The sequence below is a fragment of the Aplidium turbinatum genome, chromosome 8 (assembly GCF_918807975.1).
Source record: "Aplidium turbinatum chromosome 8, kaAplTurb1.1, whole genome shotgun sequence".
NCBI classification, from domain to species: Eukaryota; Metazoa; Chordata; class Ascidiacea; order Aplousobranchia; family Polyclinidae; genus Aplidium; species Aplidium turbinatum.
This window is the reverse complement of record NC_137479.1, coordinates 32,074,618-32,080,304: the sequence shown is the minus strand read 5'-3', so window position 1 is coordinate 32,080,304 and position 5,687 is coordinate 32,074,618. Positions and strand designations below refer to the sequence as shown.

Genomic DNA, 5,687 nt, shown 5'->3' with positions numbered 1-5,687 from the left:
GGGGACACCAACTGGCGGCCCGCGGGCCGCATGCAGCCCGCCACGCTGTATCGCTGCGGCCCGCCGAAGGTATCAGCGTACAAGTATAACCAAAAATACTTTTCTTGAAGAGTTAAAGAGCATGAAGGCAAAAAATACTTTCCGGGAAGCATATTTTTGCTTTGCATGCGATTCCACCGACCGACCAATCAGATTATAGTTCTAGGTGGGGGTTGCTGCTATTCCAATGCGATGTCCAGCCACACCGTCCCAGTGGTTGATTAAAACGTTTGTTTTCGAATTTCGAAAATGTCTGTGAGCATAGGGTTGCTTATTTTAAGTTTGTAAATGTCATGTAAACACTAGTGTGCGTTTCACCGTTATTGTGTTTCACGAGCAGTGTTCTCTTTATCCAAGTTTTTGTTGGCAAAATAGGTCGGTGTGCCAACTCAATTTATAATAAATTGGCAAAATATTATATATAAATTTAAAGACTTTTTCTGATTGTATTATGAAAATATTTAGCTTAGTACTGCAAAATGTTTTTTTTTTAAAGAAATATGGAACGCTTCACGATTTTCCGTGTCATCCTTGCGCAGGGATCATGCTAATCTTCTCTGTATCGTTCCAATTTTAGTATATGTATACTGCCGAAGCAAGTACTGCAAAATGTTGTTCATCAACAAATTCTTGCCACGCTGATAAGCATCGCAAGTGACAGTTGTCTATAATAAAAGAAAGACGGTTTTATAGACTCTCACAAAAGGATGAAAAACCAACTCATTGCCTTTTTAAAGGAAAGACTGTTCATGAATTACGATAGAATTACGATTTTTCGGTGATTTCCACAAGCGTTTGTTTCATGGTGCCTGGTTTCTTCTTCCCTGTTATTGGAGCCTATTTTTTGCTAATATGTTTGCAGGTCACTATTGTTGCCTGTATTGCGATGTGTCAAACATTTCCTTGTTTACTGAAATTGTTAATTGCAAGATATCTTTTGTGAAGCGAAGTGACAACACCACTCTTGCTTGGCGATGAATATTCTGATGAAACCGCTCGCCTCGCTATATGTGCGCAAAACAAGTGGCCTCGTTTATTAGGCATTGTTAAAAAAGTCAAAAGTGTTGTAAAAGGAGCTTGGCCTGGCGGTATTCTAACATAAATATGAACAACATGTAACGCTGGGTACTGGGTACGAAATGCGTTATTTTTTAGCATAAGAAAAAACCTACCTAAAATTTTATTAGTGCGGCCTGCCACAGCTCTCCTTAGTGCCAAAGTGGGCCGCATGCAAAAAAGGTTGGTGACCCCTGGTCTAGATGTTTGGGCAGTTTCGCAACCATTTACCAGCTTCATGCTGCCACCACACGGAAAGTGAAAGTGCTCTGCTTCTAAAATGACATAAAATAATTTAAGGCTTTAGTCTGATCAAGATTCTTCAGAATATAAAGCTTCGATTGAATTCAATGATTTAATCATGATCATCGGTAATCCATGTCATTGTTTTGATGATGTCATCACGCCACGTGGCAACGCTCGAGAACAAGCAAACAATCTCATGACATATTTACCCGGTTTGAACCTGACAATTTGTGTGAACAATAAACATCAAATAAAATTTCAATGTAAAGTTTTGACGGGAGCTTTGAAAAAAACGTTTCCATGAAAATATAAGTTCATAAAATTACATATTTTTACACCGCAAAAATACAAGTAAACTTCTGATAGGTTCCAAAATGAAAACTAAGGCGTGGACGTCGCTATAATAGCATCTAGACTAGAAGCCAAATGCTAGGCCTCATCTTGGCAACAAGCAGGGTTGCCATATTGGCGGTTTTGATGCCAACTTTTAAAAATTTGACTTTTTTAGTAAATAAATTCTCAAGTTAAAATATAGCACGATCACAACACCTTAGGCTACGGTAGTAATCATGCTGTTGACAAAGTCAGCTCAAAATGCAATATTATGAAAAGCATCATCAAGGTTCGGGGAAAGTTGCTTTTTCAAACCTGATGTTTTGTAAATAGGCTACTGCGCATTGATACAACAGAGTTTTTTAAACTACTTGCAATACTGGGAAAAAATTAAAAAAAACAAGAAAATTAACAAAATGCTAAAGTCAAAATAGCTTGTCAAACGCACTAAAAAACGCTCAAATTTGGCATTAAAACCGCCAATATGGCAATCCTGCTGGTTGCCAAGATGAGGCCTAGCATTTGGCTTCCAGTTCAGATGCTATTATAGTGACGTCCACGACCAGGGCTACAAGACTGCCTGAGTTAATTTGAAATTACTGTATGTTGATTAGCCAAAAGTTACTAGTTTGCAAACTAGGTCACGGTACCACACGGCGTGTCCTCATGCAATTTGGTCAACAAACTTCTCACAAACCTCGCTTTCTTTTTAGCCGAGAAACTCTCCTAAATGCCCTGAGTTAGTTGTGTGACTTGATCTATGGTTGACCTCTCCTGTCGGAATCCAACTTGTTTTTTGGGAAACAATGGGTCAATTATTAGTTTGACACGAGCGGAGATAAGTCTCTTCATGCCACCAGCGCAGCACAGTACATGGAAGACAGCAGGGTGTGCCCCCGATACCAAACAGTTATGCTGAGAAATTGAAAATAAACTTTGGCAGTTATAAAATCCAAATTGTGTAAAATTAAGATATTTCAATTAATAACTTTAACGACAAAGGGGAGAGAGGTTGGGCGCGAAATTGCACAAGTGACGTCAAGAGGGGCGCAGCTCAAAAAGTTTGAAATCCCTTGATCAACCACGATCGTCGTCGTCGTGTGAGTCTCTGGGGCCGAGGGTCTATCCTTTTACCACCCCAGATTCACGATGTTCCAGGATTACGCTTGAAGGCTACTAGAGAGCAGCCAGTCTTTGGTTTCATCATCCATGACGCGCAGACCTTCCTCTCCGTTAGGTGGCTTGAAGATGGAGCAGTCATTGATGATGTGGTCTGCGGTCTGTTCCTCGGCAGCACATTCACAGGAGGAGGAAGAGGCCATCCCCCAATGGGGCATAGTTAAGCGGAACAGCTCGACGCCCGTACGGAGGCGGTTGAGGCACACCCATGCCTGGCTTTGTAGTGTCAGGCACAACGTAACGTGAGTAGTCATGACAACTACGCAAGTGACGCAAATTTTTGTTAAATGATTAATCATGGGGATTTCCCTTTTAAAAACGTGACAAATTGAAATAAATTTTGTTCAGTGACTCGTCGTCGTGCATAAACTCACACGTTTGCAGATGCACGCCGCTAACACGATCGGCGGTGTTTAAAGAAATATAAATTCAAATCCAAATTCAGTGTTAAATTATGACTAGGATTATTGTTGTAAATCTTATTTTCCTAATAACACATTGTCCTGATACGGAATAGGGTTGTCCAGTGTCCACCTTCCCAGACAGCAAATTAATCGTTTTTTACATTGATTTAACGTTTGTAGACGTTGTTTGCTGTCTAGGCAAGCACTTGATTTGCTAATTTATTTGTTGCTCTGACAATTAGTTTTGTTTCCAAGCTTTCGTCAATATGTTTCCGTGTTGTGCTATTTTGCTGCCAAGCTTGTAGCTTCCTTGATAAAGTCGGCCGTGCTGACCGACGAAACGTCGGAAATCAAACTGATCATCATTTCCAAAGTATTTTGGTTCACCACAAGAACCCAAGAAAATATTTTATGATTCATTTTCTGTTTCATGTTTTATTTTGGTTACTCGCAATGCTTAGAACGAATTTAGAACAAGTGTAGTTGACTTCATTATCATCCTTCGGTTTCGTGCATTGACAATTAGGGCGACTCAAAAATGTGAGTCATAGAAAATATTCACTTCAATTTATATCCGGATATCCGTTCATCCTGACCAACCGGACAGGAATTGGACAAATGAAATATTTATCTCCGACATTGCTGGAAATTTTTCAAGATTATTTTCATCTCAAACAAGCTGCGTGGATACGTAATAGACACACAGCACGGCTGAACATTACGTGATGATGTGAGTCGATTATTGCGATGGCTTTAAAAAAACGTGTTTTTGATGAATAAACATGACTTCAAAAATTATTTTTATACAAAACATAAAAACAAAAACGTTTATTAAGATTTAAATAAAAATAGAAAAAGTGTTTTTTGTAATTCATTTTTAGAACAAAGTTTTTACTTTTTAAGTCTGATATACAACAATTCGGATTACTTGCGCCAGTGCTCCCTCTCAGAAAAATTTTCTTTGCGAAATAAATGTTTTCAGTGTGCATTCATATTTTAAGATTGCGTTTGCAAAATTGCTAGTTAATTACAAACTTGGGGAATTATTAGAAGTCATCTCAAATTATCAAAGAGTACAAACAAATTACAAACTTAAAACAGCTTTTCCGGTGATCACACTTTACAACTCATTATCGTCACTTACTAATTATTTCTGATGCTTTAGTCAAGACAGATTTTATCGTCACTCAGCAGAGGATCTAGAAATAAAAATTAGGGACATCGAGTTACGATGGAAGTAGCCTGAAAATAGTTCCGGTGATCACACTTGATCTAAAAAAAAATTACAAAATTTTACCTTATTTTGGTCTTTTTTTTTACTATAATTATGTTTTTTGTTTAAGACGACGCATAATTCAACCATTTATATTTAAGCACAATTGAATAGAACACAGATACGTTCTGTAAAAGAAAAACTTAAAAGGTTTGTTAAATCAAATATAGTTATTACTATATTTGATTTAATTCGCTCTGCTTTGCTTTTTTGCTTAGCATTGAGCACTTTTTGTAGTATTAATAGTTTTTATTGTTTTTAAAAGCTTTGTTATATGATTGAAGCGTTGCAAGTGGGCATGATTCAAATCACTCTGCGCAAATGGTCTGATGTTGCCGCGCTGTTGCGGACCTTTGGGGGAACAAAGCTCAACATTCACTTCTCTTAGCTGCGTCATTGGAAACTAAACCTTGGACAGTGAGAGGTTTTAGCAAAGCCATAGCCTCCGTAACAGTTCACCAACATCTTTTGTGTATGTTTTGAAATTCTAAAAAAATCAACTTCAGCCAATGAACATATCGAACCAAGATTGCAGCTCTTCTATTACAAATGATCACAAACCGCCACTGCGTTTGTTCACATGTTTCCTGCCATAACATGAAACAAATAGCAAACTTTCTTTCACAGCATGTTTTTATGAGAGACAAAATCCACTTACATGGACCTGAATTTGCAATAAACTCATGAAACAAATTTGAATATTTGAAGCCAACGAGACTGAACCGAAAAACTTCAATTATCCTTATGCCATCAGTACACCCAAGCCGTATCTTCTGCAGATAACTTTCTGATAATCCCCTCAAAGGAACGCGTCAATGGAGGAATGCAACAACGAATCGAAAGCTAATTGTGATGTCACTATGACAGGACGCATGACAGCATTGTTAATGCTGTAAATTTAGAATTTCATAACTTTTTGAAGCGGATGTGGAAACGTTTGGGAATATAAATGTTGAGAAACTGTGATTTGTATTCAGAAAAGATCGATTCATTGTAAGAATGTGACAAGAGTTGGTTTGAGACAAACGAAAGGATTTTGAACAAATATAAACTTCAGTATTGTGCTTGAGACGCAGAAAATTATTTCATGCAGAAGGTTACCGAGTTAACTTATTAGCAATAAAAGAAGTTGGAAAAATACTAAATATCTTACACGT

The 5,687-nt window shown here is 37.8% G+C and overlaps 1 non-coding gene across 1 annotated transcript; it reads right to left on the bottom strand.

The window, feature by feature from the left end:
* Positions 1–533: 533 nt before the first annotated feature.
* LOC145776472 (U6 spliceosomal RNA) lies at positions 534–642 on the bottom strand. The gene has a single exon (XR_014290260.1). It is a non-coding gene; the product is annotated as a U6 spliceosomal RNA (small nuclear RNA).
* Between the last annotated feature and the right edge of the window lie 5,045 nt (positions 643–5,687).